Source organism: Amphiprion ocellaris, chromosome 6 (genome assembly GCF_022539595.1).
Source record: "Amphiprion ocellaris isolate individual 3 ecotype Okinawa chromosome 6, ASM2253959v1, whole genome shotgun sequence".
Classification (NCBI taxonomy): domain Eukaryota; kingdom Metazoa; phylum Chordata; class Actinopteri; family Pomacentridae; genus Amphiprion; species Amphiprion ocellaris.
Window position 1 is genome coordinate 28,606,214 of NC_072771.1, and position 16,468 is coordinate 28,622,681.

The window sequence follows — 16,468 nt, forward strand, 5'->3', positions numbered from 1 at the left end:
CATAGCATAGCATGTCGCTGAAAAAACGTCATAGTATAGTATGTCGGTCTAAAAACGTCATAGTATAGCATATCGCTCAAAAAAACGTCATAGTATAGCATGTCATTCTGAAAACGTCATAGTATAGCATGTTGTCCAAAAAACGTCATAGTATAGCATATCGCTCAAAAAACGTCATAGTATAGCATGTCATTCTAAAAACGTCATAGTATAGCATGTTGTCCAAAAGACGTCATAGTATCGCATGTCGCTCAAAAAACATCGTAGTATAACATGTCGTCCAAAAAATGTCATAGTATAGCATCTTGATCTAAAAACATCATAGCATAGCATGTCGTCCAAAAAACGTCATAGTATAGCATGTCGTCCAAAAAACGTCATAGTATAGCATGTCGCTCAAAAAACGTCATAGCATAGCATGTCGTCCAAAAAAAGTCATAGTATAGCATGTCATCCAAAAAACGTCATAGTATAGCATCTCACTCTAAAAATGTCATAGCATGTCGTCCAAAAAACGTCATAGTACAGCATGTTGCCCAGAAAACGTCATAGTATAGCATGTCGCTCTAAAAACGTCATAGTATAGCATGTCGCTCAAAAAACGTCATAGTATAGCCTTTGGTCCAAAAAACGTCATAGTATAGCATGTCGCTCAAAAAATGTCATAGCATAGCATGTCGTCCAAAAACCTTCATAGTATAGCATGTCGCTCTAAAAAAGTCATAGCATAGCATGTCGTCCAAAAAATATCATAGCACAGCATGTTGTCCAAGAAACATCATATTATAGCATGTCGTCCACAAAACGTCATGGTATAGCTTGTCGCTCTAAAAACGTCATAGCATAGCATGTCCCTCAAAAAACATGATAGGATAGTATGTCGCTCTGAAAACGTCATAGTATAGCATGTCGCTGAAAAAACGTCATAGTATAGCATGTCGCTCTAAAAACATCATAGTATAGCATGTCGGTCAAAAAACGTCATAGCCTTTGGTCCAACAAACATCATAGTATAGCATGTCGTCCAAAAAATGTCATAGTATAGCATGTTGTCCAAAAAAGACATAGTATAGCATATCGCTCAAAAAACATCATAGTATAGCATGTCGTCCAAAAAACGTCATAGTATAGCATGTTGTCAAAAAAATGTCATAGTAAAGCATGTCGCTCTAAAAACATCATAGCATAGCATGTCTCAAAAAACATGATCGTATAACATGTCGCTCTAAAAATGACATAGCATAGCATGTCGCTGAAAAAACGTCATAGCATAGCATGTCGCTGAAAAAACGTCATAGTATAGTATGTCGGTCTAAAAACGTCATAGTATAGCATATCGCTCAAAAAACGTCATAGTATAGCATGTCATTCTGAAAACGTCATAGTATAGCATGTCGTCCAAAAAACGTCATATAGCATATCGCTCAAAAAACGTCATAGTATAGCATGTCATTCTAAAAACGTCATAGTATAGCATGTCGCTCAAAAAACATCGTAGTATAACATGTCGTCCAAAAAACATCATAGTATAGCATCTTGATCTAAAAACATCATAGCATAGCATGTCGTCCAAAAAACGTCATATTATAGCATGTCGCTCAAAAAAAATCATAGTATAGCATGTCGCTCAAAAAAACATCATAGTATAGCATGTCGCTTTAAAAACGTCATAGTATAGCCTTTGGTCCAAAAAACGTTATAGTGCAGCATGTCACTCAAAAAACATCACACTATATCATGTCATCCAAAAAACGTCATAGTATAGCATGTCGCTCTAAAAACATCATAGCATAGCATGTCATCCAAAAAACATCATAACATAGCATGTCACTCTAAAAACGTCATAGTATAGCATGTCGCTCTAAAAACGTCATAGTATAGCATGTCGCTCTAAAAATGTCATAGTATAGCATGTCGTCCAAAAACGTCATAGTATAGCATGTCGCTCAAAAAACATGATAGTATAGCATGTTGCTCAGAAAACATCGTAGTATAGCCTTTGGTCCAAAAAACGTCATAGTATAGCATCTTGCTCTAAAAACGTCATAGCATAGCATGTCGTCCAAAAAACGTCATAGTATAGCATGTCGCTCTAAAAACGTCATAGTATAGCCTTTGGTCCAAAAAACGTCATAGTATAGCATGTCGCTCAAAAAAACGTCATAGTATAGCATGTCGTCCAAAAAACGTCATAGTATAGCATGTCGCTCAAAAAACATCATAGTATAGCATGTTGCTCAAAAAACGTCATAGCATAGCATGTCGTCCAAAAACGTCATTGTATAGCATGTCGCTCAAAAAACATAGTATAGCATGCCGTCCAAAAAACGTCATAGTATAGCATCTCGCTCTAAAAATGTCATAGCATAGCATGTCGTACAAAAAACGTCATAGTACAGCATGTTGCCCAGAAAACGTCATAGTATAGCATGTCGCTCACAAAACGTCGTAGTTTAGCATGTCGCTCAAAAAACGTCATAGTATAGCATGTCGCTCTAAAAACGTCATAGTATAGCATGTCGCTCTAAAAACGTCATAGTATAGTATGTCACTCTAAAAACGTCCTTGTATAGCCTTTGTTCCAACAAACATCATAATATAGCATGTCGTCCAAAAAATGTCATAGTATAGCCTTTGGTCCAAAAAAACGTCATAGTATAGCATGTCGCTCTAAAAACGTCATAGTATAGCATGTCGGTCAAAAAACGTCATAGTATAGCCTTTGGTCCAACAAACATCATAGTATAGCATGTCGCTCAAAAAACGTCATAGTATAGCATGTCGCTCTAAAAACGTCATAGTATAGCATGTCGGTCAAAAAACGTCATAGTATAGCCTTTGGTCCAACAAACATCATAGTATAGCATGTCGCTCAGAAAACGTCCTAGTATAGCCTTTGGTCCAACAAACATCATAGTATAGCATGTCGTCCAAAAAATGTCATAGTATAGCATGTCACTCTAAAAGCGTCATAGTATAGCATGTCGCTCTAAAAACATCATAGTATAGCCTTTAGTCCACAAAACGTTGTTATGTCCCGGCTGTCTGAAGTAGGTGAGGAGCAACACAAAAGTCCAAACGCTGGTTTCCAGAGCGTTAGACGAGTATTTATTTGAAAGGGTAAGTTTACAACAACACAACACGTGAGGGGGTTAAAAGCAAATGGGTGTTAGTAAAATAACAATAAATGAACAGAACTAAAAGTGAACTTTACGTTGACATTGATGGGCATTCCAACTAGGAACAAAAGATAATCAATACGAAAAAAAATCTCTTCCTGTTCACCTCTTAAAACCCAAAAACACACTGCAGTAGCAACCTAAACTAAAACTACCAATGGGTTCCCTGTTTTCCTTTGTGAACAATTCAAAGGTCCCTCTCTATCTCCCCACACATCCACCAACCACTGGAACACATCTCCAAAGTTCTGCCGGACCAGCTCAGCTTCCCCTCAGAAGAAGTGCTGCCACCTGCCAGATGAAGGAGCCTTTTGAGAGGCAGCTGGCATCGTGATTGGACTGTACTTTGGTCTGTTCCAATCCAGCTTCAACTCCAGAGACGGCAGGCAGGACGAGTCAACGGAGGCCGGGTGGACGAAGACATGCAGCTGAGTACAATCCAGAAAACAACAGAGGAGGAGTGCAGCGACACAGGGCCAGAACAACCAGAGTAGCATGGTATGTCTCTTAGAAAACATCATAGTATAGCCTTTGGTATGAAAAAACACCATCATATCCATCGTATATTGTACAAATAACAAGTCAAAGGAAAGAGACTTACATTGTAGAATTGTAGTAATTGTGGGCTGAATGATTTACCGATCATCAGTATTTTATTTTTTACTGATTTACTGTAATAAATACATTTTAAAATGGCACTACTTTGGCTCTGAACCTTTATCTACCTGTGGTTGCTCTGTCTACTGAAGTGATTTGATTGGCTATGCGTCACGAGTAAAACTCCTTTAACGTGACATCTGTAAACAAAACAATAACGTATCAACAAAGTTTTCTGTTAGTTCGTGTTCTTCTAAATTTAACTCCAAGATTTTAAATACTTTCAGTTACTGCAAATTAATATCTACTCCAAATGTCTCACTAATAATCATTATCAGCCTTAAAAACCCACAAAACACCCCTCCATACTCCACCACACTTAGTACAGTCCGGTTCCCCCTTCTATAAATCTGCTTGCAATCTTCCACTTCCTGTTTGTCAAAGTGGCCTTCTACCTGGACAGGTTTTGTTGGAGCTCATGCAACAAACATTTTGGGTAACTGCACTTTAATATGGATGGATGACACTGAATTAGATTCTGTTTTAATCAGACTGAGTTAAGATGTGTAGCTCTGTCATTAAATAGGAAATTATTTTTCAGAATTCACAGAGAAAAGTCTGAAATGTTTGCTAGGTTAGCATCCCACATGTTCTTTGGCTCAGCTAAAGCTAACTCTCTTCAACTTCTGAATCTCTTGAGTTGCTTGTTGTTAAAATATCTTGCTAGAGGTGCTGAAGCTCAGAAAGTCTGAGATGTTTGTTCAAAATCAGCTCATTCTCAAGTCTGATCTGAACTGTACTCTTTTGTTTGAACTTTCCCTAAACTTAGGAGTTAATGACAGAGCAGCACATCCAGACTCAGTCTCATTTATGTAGAGATTAAACTTCAGTGTCATTCATTGATGTTAAAGGGCAGTTCTTCAAATGTTTGTTGCACATGCTCCCGACCAAACCAGTCCAGGTGGAAGACGATGTGAAGAGAAAGCTCCAGAGGATGAATATCACACATTTACGTTGGAAATAAATGTCCTTTAATTAGACATTGTCATGCAAAAGTTGGATTTCCCTTTAATGATGTTCAAATCTTTGTTGAGTGTTTTGTTGATGTTGGTTTCTAAATGTTTTCTGACACTCGGCCCCAAAGACTAAAACCTTTTACGGCTCACAAGCTGCAACAATTCACACATTATCAACTATCTTTCTGACTAAACTAAGATAATAAAAAATGAAAAACTGCCTGATTCCTGCATCATGAATGTAAATCTGTTTGGTTTTTATGACAGTAAACTGAATATATTTGGGTTTGACATTTTATAAACCAAAACAAGAAATGAATTAGTGGAGAAAACAATCAACAGATTAATGGACAAAGAAAATGTGTTTTCCAACATATATGGCTGAATTACTCCAACATTACAAGATACATACAGTTAAAATTCAATTTTATTTATATAATGCCAGTTACAGGTCAAATTGTCTCAAGACACTTTATTTTTGTGTTTTTTTTGTCATATTTAAAATATGACAAAGTAAGAAATGTAAACAGCTTGACTAATCCAATTTATTATTTGGTTTTTAAGAGACTAATGGACAACTAAAGTAACTTTCTCCACTAAAACTAATAAACACAAGGTCAAATAGAAAGAAGAGTTTTAAATACTGCATTCCCACGATGACAAGGATAAAGTTTGTCAACAAAAAGTAAATCTGCTGGTGGATTCCACTAAAGTCCTAATAATTGATAATAAAGTGTGATACTAAAGGTTTGTGGTGCTAAAAATCTCAGAGATATTGAACATGTGGATGGAGGTTGATAAAAGTTGACCAACTCCATGGATTTTCTGGATGGTGGTTAAAGACCTGCTCTTCTAGTGGTCTTCCTTCCAGTGGCTGTAAAAAGTCAGTCCATCCTAGCTGACTTCAACACTTCTTCATGACAAGTTGTTCTGCCTGGGACCTGGTGGAAACTCCAGAAACTGGGGAAAACCCGTGGAGACTCGAAGAACTCGTGGCGACTCGAAGAACTCATGAGGCGGGGGAAGGTGTGGTGGGTGGTAGGGGGAGGTGGGGGAGTAGAGGGGGGAGGCCACCACCCACCTCCCCGCCCACTCTCCGCCCTGACCCCACCCAGACTCCGCCTCAGCCCCGCCCATGTGGTCACTTGAGGAACTACGATGCCAAAGGGACGACGAAATTATTTCTTTTCATCTGATCTGTAGCTCAGTGAGTTAAGGATTTGCCTATGGAGCTGCAGGTCGCTGGTTCAAGACCAGACACTTCTTAAATTTTCTCAAAATCCTGACAAAGAAGAACAAAGAAAAGGGCCGGTGGCGGGTCTTGAACCTGCGACCTTCCACTTGGTAGTCCTCTTCTTATCCCCCTGAGCTACTCGCTCAGATACTAATTCTTCCTTTTTTTGCGCATTTATCATCTATTTTTTGTCACTTTCGATTTTTTTTTTTTAACAAGTCCCGTCTCGACCGTTTTTCTCAGGAGGCTGGACTTCAGCCTTTGTGCTGGAGGGTTGAACCTTCAGTTCCCAGACTTTCCAAGCCTCCACACCTCCCAAGTCCTCAGGATCTGAGCTTTCACACAGTCTGAGGGCTGAAATTTTCTAAGTCCCACAGTAGTTCTCTGTTAGATTGAACTTTCACACAGTCCAAGGACTGATATCTTCTAAGTTCCTGAGTAGTTCTCTGTTAGTTTGAACCTTTCCACAGTCTGAGGACTGAAATCCTAAAAGTTTTTGAGTACTTCTCTGTTAGTTTGAACCTTCAGACAGTCTGAGGACTGAAATTTTAAAAGTTTCTCAGTACTTCTCTGTTAGTTTGAACCTTCAGACAGTGTGAGGACTGAAATCTTACAAGTTTCTCAGTACTTCTCTGTTAGTTTGAACCTTTAGACAGTCTGAGGACTGAAATCTTAAAAGTTTCTCAGTACTTCTCTGTTAGTTTGAACCTTTAGACAGTCTGAGGACTGAAATCTTACAAGTTTCTCAGTACTTCTCTGTTAGTTTGAACTTTATGGTTAACAGAAGCCTTAAACCTTGTGACCATGAGTCTTGATTTCACATTTAGACCATCCATCTGAGTTCTTCTCAGACCTTCACTTGTGGGTTTTTTAGAAATCCTCAACAAACTTTGATTCTCTTCACTGAACAGTAAAGTTTGTGTAGATCAGAAGGTAACATTAGTTTGATCCATGCCTTCAACTACTAGTAGACTTTATCTGGAAAGCAGTTTTCTGAAATGAGTTCTTAGTAAATCTGTCCACAATCAAACCAAGAACATAGAAAGAGGAAATGTTTGAACTTGATGTTTTCATTTCAGACTAGAAAATGCTTTAAGACTTTTATCTGTTTTGGCTCTTTTTGATCGTTTTGTCTCTTCTGTTTAATTTGATCTTCTAAAGTCTAACTGCTGTCTTTTCAAATGTGTCTTTAGTTTGATTCTTCTTAAATGTTTAGTTTTGCTCTTTTCTCACCTTTTATTCTTTTCTAATGTCTGATTTGATTTCCAAATGTTTTGTCTTTTTAATGTTTAATTGTTTTTTCAAATGTTTTATTGGCTTGTTTGAAAATTTTCCTTTTCTTTCCCAATGTTTAATTTTTCCATTAAATCTTTAAGGTTTTTCTTTTTAAATGTTTTACCACCTTTTAATGTTTAATTTTCTTTTTAAATGCTTCATTGTATTTTCTGTTTAATTCCTATTTAAAGTTTTCTTGTCTTTAAAATTTAATTTTCTAATTAAACATTTAATTTTTTAATTAAATGTTTTGTATTTTTTAAATGTTTAATGTTCTTGTTTAATTGTTTTTTAATGTTTAATTATCTAAAATATTTCATCTTTAATGTTTAATATTTTTGCTCAAAAAAATTTATTTTCATAATTACATATTTTGTAGCTTCTGTTTAATAATCTAATTCAATATTTTGCCTGTTTAATATCATTTAATTGTATTTAATGTTTAACTTTTTAAGTTTTATTGTATTAAATGCTTTTTTCCTTTGATTGCTTTTTTAAATGTAGTTTATTTCTTTAATCTTTTTTTTCTGTCAAGATTTTAACCCCAACCTTGAAAATGAAACAAACCCTTAAATCACAATGAAAATACTTCTGTTATCACAATCATGAGTTAGTCAATTATTCAGTTTATCAATTCAACTTTATTTGTTTAGCACCTTTCACACACATGACAAAACTAAACAAGCAAAGAGAAAAAAACTGTGCTAAAACTACAATTAAAACTCAAAAACATTTCAAAAAAAAGATTTAACATGGTAATAAAATATGTTGTGTCCAGGGGGTGGAGGGAGTTTATTGAAGTCTTCTTGGACTCACATGGGAAATCACTTAAAATATAAAACTGATATTCAGTCTAAGGAAACTGCAGAGCAACAGAAGAACCAACAATATCTCCTGTTTTCTCCTTTAATGAGTTGCTCTTCTTGTGCTTTCAGACCAAAGAACTACAGACTCTTCACAACCTGCTCAAACTCTTCGTACAGGACCTCACCACACGGGTCAAGAAGGTTTCCGTCCCATTTCTACTCTGAAGATCACCTTCTCCTGCTCAAACTGCTGACAAATGTTTCTGCTGCTCTAAAGTCTGCTCTCCAGAATGTCCTAAAAACTCTCAAAGTCTCTTCTGCTGCAGGTTGCTTTGTAGAACTGTTGCAGAAAACCTCACTAAACCACATGGAAGGGCCACAAGATAGTCATCCAAATGAAACCGTACAAAAACCAAACTAGCACAACCCAAACGCTAAAGTCTCCTGCAGCCTACCAGAGAACCTCTGAGAACAGAGAATCAGGACAGGAACTCTTACCTTCTGGACAACCAACGTTGTTTCTCAAACAAGAATACAGAATGTGTCTGACCAAAAACCTCTAAAGACTCACTACAGCCAAGATAAAGACACAACTCAGCTGCATCAAATCCACTAATCACTGCACACATTAGCACCATGTGCTAACTGTGGCTAAAGAACCACATTTACCAGGACAACTATCCAGTACAAAGCCCTAAAACACACCAAGAAACACATTAAAGACGATTTTACTGCTGGAAGCTGCAAGCCAACGCCTAAAGAACAACCTAAAGCAACGGAGCCAAACCCGGTTCAGTGGTGAAGGAAGCAGAGGAAATGTTTGGCTGCAGCTAAATAAAGCAGGAAGACACTGAGCTGCTCAGGTGTTCCTGATAACACCAAGCAGCCACCTGGACAGCCAATAGGAACACAGCTTACTGGAAGTCCAGAGGGCTGGCTTAGTGAAGGAAATTTAGTTTAAAGTTGAAGCAGAAAGTTAACAAAGAAAGTTGAAAACCACCTTCTGATACCTGAAATCTCTGAGTTTTCACACAAAGAACGCCTGAACATGTCAAACTGGTTCCATAGTAGAACCCTCATTGTAAAAACATCATAGGATGGTGTGTTGCTCAAAAAAATTTAGGACCCGGCTGTCTAGGGTCGCTGAGGAGCAACACAAAAACAGGACAAACGCTGGTTTCCAGGGGGTTAGGAGGATATTTATTTGAAAGAGTAAGTTTACAACAACACAACATGTGAGCAGAAAAATCACAAAGTCTGTGTTTAGTTCAGCTGAAAATATAAATTTTTTTATTGACCAAACCTTTCAGGAAGTAGATGAAGAATAATTAAAGCTCTCGTGTAGAAGTCCAACTTATTTTAGATCCTTGTGGAGAGTTTAGAGAGCTGTTGAGTTTCAGAGTCACATTTAATAACCAAGTCCTGAAATAAAATTACAGTTGTGGATTTCTCTCATTTAGTCTGACTAAACTAATAACAGCAGCATAAATCTCAAATGTCATTATGAGGAGTCTGGATTGAGGTTTCTCACTTGATAATGATCAAAACATGAAATTTAGGTTGGTTTAAAGGAATATTCCACCTTAAATCTTTGACTGTTGTCCTAAAAGGTTGGTTTCAGGGAGTATTCCACCTACAAGGTCCTCACACATTGACCTTAAAGGAACATTCCACCAAAAATCCTTGGACATGCACCTAAAATGTTGGTTTAACCGAGTATTCCATCCAAAATCCTCAAAGAGACCTGAGGGGCTGGTTAAAAGGAATATTCCACCTAAAACCTCAAATATAGACCCAGAAGGGTGGTTTAGAAAAAATCCTTCAATGTAGACCAAAAAAGTTAGTATGGAGGAATATTCCACCTGAAATGTAGACCTGAGAAGTTGGTTTGGAAGAATATACCATCCTAAACATCCTTACATGTAGACTAAAAGAGGGTTTGGAAGAAAATTCCACCTAAAATCATCCAATGTAGACCTAAAAGGTGAGTTTCATGGTATATTCCACCTAAAATTCACTACTGTAGACCTTGGAGGTTGGTCTGATGGTATATTCCACCCAACATCCTTTAACATAAACTTAAAAAGTTCATTCAAAGGAGTATTCCACCTAAAATCCTTCAATGTAGACAAAAAAATCTTGGTGTAAAGGAGTATTCCACCTTAAATGTAGACCTATAGGATGGTTTGGAGTAATATTCTACTCTAAAATTTTCCACTGTAGACCTGAAAGGTTTATCTGATGGTATATTCTACTCAACATCCTGGAACATTTACCTAAAAGGTTGGTTTAATGGTATATTCCCAGAAGAACCCTTGAACATCGGGCTTAATGGTATATTCCACCCAAAATACTTGTACATATACCAAGAAGTCAGTGTAAAGGAAATGTAGACCTAAAAGGATTGTTTAAAGGAATATTTAAACTATTATTTTCATTATTTAATAATCTGTTATCAGTCAGAACCCTGGCAAACTTAATCAGTTTTTTTTAGTGGAAGTGACAAATAAAGGAGCTCTTGGTTTTTCCCGGCGTTACTGAGTCCAAAGCTGCTGTTTCAACACAGACACGTTCACATCCATCCACAAACCTCTCAGCACTCAAACACCCACAGACAGGCAGCCGGCTGGGCCGAGGCTCGGCGGCGTCCTCAGACCCACGAGTCAGGGAGTCGGTGAACTTGTTGGTCCGGTTTGAAGGCCTCGTGTGGTCCAGTAGAAGTCCACGTAGTCGGTGTTGGCTTTGAACCGCAGCAACTGGCCGGCATCAGGTGGACCAGCTCGTCCTCGTAGGGCTCCTACTATAGCCTTGAGGGGACCACAGGAACATTCAGTAGCTGTTGGAGTTCTTCCTGTCAGGCTCGTGGTAGAACGCCTCTGAAGAATCTTGTACTTGTCTTATCTGGAACAATCTAACAGCCTAAACTGTTAACAGCGGTGTAAAGAAGCAAACACACAGACACAGATTAGGATTCACACTATATTTATTTTAGAAAACAAATCAGCTTAGAGGCATTTGTTCACAAATGTAGTTGAATAGGAGGCCGTCCAATCAGATTTGAGGTCTTCACTCTGTAGGTTGGTTGTTCGGTGAGACTCTTGGACCTCAATCTGCTGACGTGGATGTTTGATGGTCTTCTTCTCTAGTGCCAGATGATTCATCCATGAATTCAGCAGCTACAGACTGAAATGAAGCTCATGCTGCTGTTATTGAATTCCTGTTCCAGATCAAATGTTCAGAGCTCACTTTGAATGCATGCCGTCTGCTGTCTGATAGTTTTTCTCATTGTAGTCTTCAATAAAGTCTTTTTCCTCATGTCAGGATGTGGTGAGACTCTTTCTCAGTCACTGCAGACGTCCCTCATTGTGCATCTCCAGAGAAGAGACGGAAAAACTGGTCACTGCTTCAGCATCACAAATGCTCTCCAGCATTGAAAGTGTTTCAGGAATCAATTCATTTTGTGAACTTTGAAGGAGCAGAAACTTTACAGCTGCCAAAGATATGAGCTCCAATTCTGGATGTTTTAGGAAATGAAGTTCATCAAATGAACACTTGATTTTTGCTGATAACTCATTAAATTACTGAAGAAATCTAACAAAAACTTGTAAACTCTCAGGCAGCTTTTGTTAGTTTGTCAATATTTCCATCATCATGTTCTGGAACCACGACTCTGCAGAAGTTCCTTCAAACAGATACTTGTGTGTTTCTATTTGAGGCCTCAGGTTTAAACGTACAGCAGAGGATTAGAAAGGAGTGCTTTTAATATTTAAATCAGTCTAGTAAATGTTTGGAGTAAAAATGATTAAAATTTTGATTTAGATAGATTTGTGTCAAATAATATTGTAGAGTCTCACTTAAATATATCCAAATTAGTTCAGTGTATTTACGTTTTAAAGAAGGTTTGATTTCTTAATCTTGTCAAAGATCATAGAGGTATGAGATCCCCGAGTCAGCCATAGGTGCGGGCTTCTGGCAGAATAACAGACAAATGAGGGGACACAGTATGATATTATAACCTGTGATTTACCATTAATTCATGCTCTAACGTAATAAATGTGTGTAAACTAACCAAATGCTTATATTTGTTAAATATATATAATCTTTATTTGAAACAGCGTAGAAATCAGAAGAGTATCTCACTGTGAAAGGTGATGAGTTGATTATTTTTTGAATGTCTTTTTATACAATTTTTATTTGAAACAGTGTAGAAATCAGAAGCATACCTCACCGGGAACGGTGGTGAGTTGATTATTTTTGAATATGTCTTTTTTATGTAATCTTTATTTTGAATAGTGTAAAAATCAGAGGAGTGGGGAGTTGATTATTTTAATACTTGTCTTTTATAATGTTGGTATAGGGAGTAACCACATGGGGGCAGCAACTCACTGTAGGAAGTGAGGCCTAGGGTTGCCAAGAGAAATGATGTGTTAAAGGTTTTTATTACTGTGAAAATGGAAATGCTTTTAAGGTTTTGATTACTACGAAATAGAGATGTTTACAGAAGAGTTTGATCACCCTGTGAAATTGGGAGGTTGTTAACTTGGAGGTGAAGCGAGAAGACGAGACAAACTTGGGTCACCGCACAAGTTAATGAACTGTATATATTTTATATATTTTGGGGGTTTTAGCGTAAGTCTGTGCGCACTGTGCAGAGATGTACAGTGTGGTGTCAGTGATTATTAGGCGCTGACATCAGCTACTCCTGTTCCCCGACCGGAGGCCTGCTCTTAGCTGTGGATGGAACAAATACAGTAATAGAAAGTTGAGACTGGGTGAAAGGGCCAAACAGTCCAAGGTTTTGGTTCCTCCAGAGCACGCAGAGGCCATGAGGTCGGTGGATGGGAGCAGTGCACGAGTGAGGAGGGAGATGGATGCTGTCATCACGTATGTTAATTAAGTGTGCAGTCATTGCATATGCAAAAGGTTCAGTTGTTGTATAAATTGCAGTGGATCGAGACAAGTTGGGAGTCGTTGCGAGGTGGTCACTCGTTGCAAGCCAGGGTAGAAATGCTCTGAGCAAAGGGGATTTTACCACGTAACTCGGACGGGGGATTCAACATGATCTGCAAAGGAATATCTGTTCTATTGGAATTATGGACTGAAGGAGTGCTCTTTCTGCACTGTTTGAGGATTACAAAAGACTGTGATCTAAAAATAACGCTGACTGAAGGAATATAACTGAACTCTACTATTTCCAAAGGATTAACACCAGAATGGATTAACAAAGTTTTTACTGGCCCAAAGAACAAAAATGGATACAAGCAGATCTAAATCTGGACCGAACCCCCTCCACCTCCTCCCTGGAGCAGAGCCCCAGTGGGGCGTCGGTCTTCAGGTGAGCAGCCGGTTTGTACACCCCGTCTGCTCTCCCCCTCCAAATTACATAGTTTGGGTGATTATTGCTCTTCTTAGATAAAAGCATAGTTCCAGTTAGGGGTCATATTAGAGGATTGTTATAGAAATTAATGTTTAATTGGTTGTCTGATGATTTATGGGCTATTGCTATTTTCCTGCTGAAATTTTATAATAAAGCATTTATCCTGCAATTAAAGTTAACAGATTGGAAATTCTATTTATTTTTATCATGATGATGAATTAATCACATATCTTCTCAGTTTGTAAAAAGTCAGGTTACTGTGTGCATTACATCTAAAACTGGTTCTGTCAGGTTACCTATTCGTTGGGGCCGGGGGTGGCCTTTTTTAAACTTATCCTTGGGGTTATCCATTCCTTAACCTCTAAATTTAAACCTAGCAACTTACCAAGTGCAGAATCCGATGAGAGAAAAGCTGCCGTTAACAGACGTTACTTGTAATTAATTTGACCATTCGAAAGTGGCTACTCAGTTGAGTTAGTTATCAGAGGAAGCAGGATAGACGTCTGGATGAAGGCAGTTAGAAGCTAGGCGAATTTTCTCGCTTACCAGCTTAAAAACGTTCCTCAGATCCCATCTGGGTTGTACCATATGGGCTACGGGAACCGGACCCGTTAGATGGAGAGCTGGTCCAGTAATTCTCTGATAGTTAATTAATTAATTTGATTGATTTAGGAGGTTACTGGCCTTAGGATTCGACAATCTCAATACTGTAGGGTCTGACCCTAAATATTATGATGTAAATTTAAATAATATTGTAGTGCAGAGTCATAAACTTTAATCAGCTAAACTTATATAATAAATATCACTGCACAATCTTAACCTGAACATTCATATTATTGAGGTAAATTTACATAAATCTCGATATTCTAGAGTCTTAACTGGAATATGTCTAACGTGCTGATAAACAACAATAACCTGACTTTCAGATATTATTTATTGTCTGTGATTGTGGGACTAAATTCCTCCACATCCTGAAACTTTTCGGGCAGCAGCTGTAGGAATAAATAAAAATCGAATCTGTTCATTTCCACATTATGCACATTTATTTATTCTTGATATCGCAGACTGAATGGTAGCTGGCAGTAAAAACAAACTCATCTGCTGGACTGCATTTCCCAAAATGAAACATGGACAGAATTTAACACTCATGTATCCATGGCAACGCTAAAGTTTCTGCTTCTTACCAAAGTTCACAACACAAGTAAAGATTTTAATGTAAAACTTCAGGGATGACTTCTGACCATAAGTATTCTGATCAATACTTCATGATCAATATCAGGACAGATGTCACAACTCCAGCTGTTGCATTAGACTGCAGTTATTCACAGAGAAATTAAAACACCACATTCCTCATAAAAACTAGACGGGACTCTTATTAAATAAAGTGTTGGTGAATAAACAGTGTAAAAAGTGTAAAGCAGCTCCATTAAATCAGGAGATGTGAGACTTCCACAGCATGGATCACCATCTGCTGTGTTGATTCATAGCTGAATGTCAGAATGAACTGAGCTAGAAAAGCTGCTTTGAGCTGCAACAGTACGGTCTGACAATCCAACACCATCACAGTTTTCATCTGGTTGTTTTGCTCCAACATGCTGTGAAGTTCAGTTTTTACCTGAATCAATAGAGATTCTATTTCCAACTAAGACTGGAATAAAAATTAGAATGTTATGAGGTTTTAATGCAAGTAAACCCTTTCAGATGGAAGGATTTACTTCTAAGTTCTAATTCAAGTTTCAGTTGGAGCACATTGCATTCACAAAGAAAAACAGCGATACCTTCATAGCAACATTTAATAAACCTAAAGCTTCCCTGTTGGCACATTGGTGGAGTTTGTTACTGAGCATCTGAACCTTAAATCCAGTGAGACGACCATCTTCAGTCGAGGCCAGTCAGAGAACTTCAAGACCTTCCATCAGCTGGACCAGATGTGGCATCATCTCCCTCTGAACATCTGGATGACAGGAGAAAAGACAGAAATCAAACACAGATGACAGAAATACAATTTATTCACTTTCATCATTTTACAAAAGTAGCATGAACTTTATTAAAACTTGACAATATCAGTAATGGAAGTAAATATTTTTATCTCATGTTGAAGCTAAATTTAAAGTAATTTTAATGACGGTTTATCCTGAGAGGAGTGAGAATGGAGCTTTTCTTTCCTTTTTACAATATTCCCTCAAAATATTCTGTTTATTATTGGCTTTAGAAGCATTTTTCTTTATTTTTAGATACCTCAGACTGATGCACTTTGCTGGTTTGCAGATAATTTCATGTACAATGACAATAAAGATCTTCTATTATAACATATTTTGCTAAAACAAGAACTTCACACCTTCTCAACCATCTCTCAGTCTGCAAAATTCCAACTGCGATAAAGAATTATCTGATGTAGTTATAATTATAGTCTTTACTGAACCAGCCCTGGAATTACTAACTTAGCCGCTTAGCTAGCTAACGCGTCCGGACCAACTGCTCAAACACGACAAAACACAACTCTTCACAAGTCGCTGACTTAACGTACAACAAAACAACACTACTGGTTAGAAATATTTATCTTCTTACCATGTCTTACTCCAAAAACACGGTCAACAGCAGCCATAGATGCTATGAGACGTGCCGACCACAGTTACAGTTGGAAGACTAGCTACGCTAGCGCTGGCTTCTATATATATCTATGGTCTGACCAATCACTGCTCTCTGGCTCCGCCCTCTGAGAATATTGTCGTTTGGCTCCACACCATAGACTGTATAATATATATATATATATATATATATATATATATATATATATATATATATATATATATATATATATATATATATATATATATATATATATATATATATATATATACACACACACACACACACACACACACACACACACACACACACACACTGTATAATATATACAGTCTATGCTCCACACTTGCTGATGACCACTTTCGGTCTCAGAAAATGAAGGTTATTGCAGTTTC

At 37.6% G+C, this 16,468-nt stretch overlaps 2 long non-coding RNA genes across 2 annotated transcripts; one reads left to right on the plus strand and one right to left on the minus strand.

Annotated features, from left to right (window-relative positions):
* Positions 1-6: 6 nt before the first annotated feature.
* Positions 7-11,422, plus strand: LOC129349148 (uncharacterized). The gene is made up of 2 exons (XR_008602031.1): positions 7-3,677; positions 8,237-11,422. It is a non-coding gene; the product is annotated as an uncharacterized LOC129349148 (long non-coding RNA).
* Positions 11,073-16,202, minus strand: LOC129349149 (uncharacterized). Its single transcript, XR_008602032.1, has 2 exons — positions 16,053-16,202; positions 11,073-15,438 (listed from the first exon to the last, which is right to left on the minus strand). It is a non-coding gene; the product is annotated as an uncharacterized LOC129349149 (long non-coding RNA).
* Positions 16,203-16,468: the final 266 nt, after the last annotated feature.